This window comes from Limulus polyphemus, unplaced genomic scaffold (genome assembly GCF_000517525.1).
Source record: "Limulus polyphemus unplaced genomic scaffold, Limulus_polyphemus-2.1.2 Scaffold917, whole genome shotgun sequence".
NCBI lineage: Eukaryota > Metazoa > Arthropoda > Merostomata > Xiphosura > Limulidae > Limulus > Limulus polyphemus.
The window spans coordinates 332,793-334,871 of record NW_013666527.1 but is presented as its reverse complement, the minus strand read 5'-3'; positions in this window follow the sequence as shown (position 1 = coordinate 334,871).

Sequence of the window (2,079 nt, the reverse complement as noted above, 5' to 3'; positions counted from 1 at the left end):
GGGAGGATATATTAACCATGGACCTAATCAGCTCAGACAACAGGAAGCTCTTTCCAGACCCTGCAGCTAAACCCTAATGCAGACATCTTCAGTCCTTTCAACACAGGAAAGATGCCACAGCAGGAAAGGCTGCTACCCCGAAAGGTTGTTGGAGCTGTGGAGAACAAGGACATATGAAGAGCTAGTGTAAGAAGAATACTACCAATAAGCCAGCCTTCGGGAAACCAGTAGTGGTTGGTGCTGAGGGACGCCCACCAAACCCATACGTGTAAATCCCAACAGCTAAGTGTAAAATGGCAAGCACACATAGTGTCTACGTGACGGGAAAGCTGGATGGCCAAAAGTGCAACTTTGTCATAGATTCGGCATCTCAGCAAACCCTTGTGAATATGAAGGTGCTGAATCACAAAGGAGTACCAGAAGCCACACAGAAGCTCTGTGGTGGGACAAGACATTATGCAAGGTTGTGGGGACCAGTGTGGGTAACTTTTGAGTTCATGGGCATAAAGGACAGACACAAAGTATACTTGGCTGACATTGAAGACCAATGCATATTAGGGTTGGACGACTTACTACCGAGAAAGTGTGTAGTTAACTTTGATAAAATGATGTTTGGGAACAACAAAGGTCAAATTCCGGTAAGTGTTGTTGCATCTGTTGATTTGCACGTCACAGCACTTAAGTCAATTACAATACTCCCTATGTCAGAGAAGATAATTTGGGGTAAAATAAAAGAACATTCCCAAGAAAGCCCGATGCTTGTGGAAGCAGTGGAAGAATTTATATCGGAAATTAACAAACAAGCAGATACGTAACAATATGATTATCCCAAATATGGTTTTGCTTGAAGATATTCTGATAGAACTGGAGCAAAAAGTACACTTGAATTCAACAGATAAACTCGGTTTGTTTTTTCAGTTCACAGTGTCATCTCATGACACTTGTTCTCTTACAGTATTCACTAGCTCAAACAAACAGACATCAATCATTTGACTAGCAGAAGATAAAACAGTTGGAGACCTTTTCAACATGGATACGCTATGTTACTCAATATCACCTTTGGCAGAATAGACATTATTTTTTATAGAGAAGAAAGAAACAAATTACCTAGAACAAGAAAACTTCAATGGTTTTTTGAACTACATGCTTATGCTACGATTGCTCAGAAAAAAAAGATAAGTGAAAATATGTAAAAAATTCCTCTATTACTGAAACGAGGTAGAAACATACTATATATCGGCATATAACAAGCACATCCATTAATTTAATTTTGTAATTTTCATTAAACTGTGTTGTTGTTTCATTGTAATATTTGTGTCCTGTCTCTTTCTTCGATTCAGTCAAGTAACAATTCACGATAACTCTACAACACATTTTCTGCCTATCTTCTAGTTAGAGGGATACTACTTTTAACAATAAGAAGTTAGTGCCTCAGTATTCTATGTTTTAGAGCTAAATCATATTGGGTTATCTTCTGTATCCACTGCAGGGAATCGAACCCTGGGTTTAACGTTGTAAGTCCATAAACTTACCGCTGTTCTACCAGGGGATGGAAATTAGTGTACCTGACAACGTCATAATTGTTCCCTAGGGTAGGATTAATGCAATTTAAAGTCGGTACATACTATTCATATAGAAATTTGTCTTAAAATTCGAAATGTAGTATAAATAAATATTTTTTTCTATACTATATTTAGTTTATGATACCTACATCTATTACAAAAGCTGAACCTAGGAAAAAAATTGTCTTTTGCACCCTCGTGTGCTGAATGCAAAGGTAGTCTCGCACTGAAAAAATGTAAGGTACCAGAATAGGGCTGGTCTGCGTGCTGATCAAGACAGCATAAATCGGCATCAGCAATAGAAGAATAACATCTTACTGGAATGTTTCTACATGGCGTTATTGGACTTTCTAGTCCCCATACAACATTTTGAAAAATTTATGACTTCTAAGTTTAAATTAAATCTTAGAAGGGGATAGTATATGATAATTACTTAATGGATTTCATGATTCCCATTAAAAATTTAGGAAAATTCATAATTTTTATAATTTAAAAATTTCAATTACGTTTGTACCAG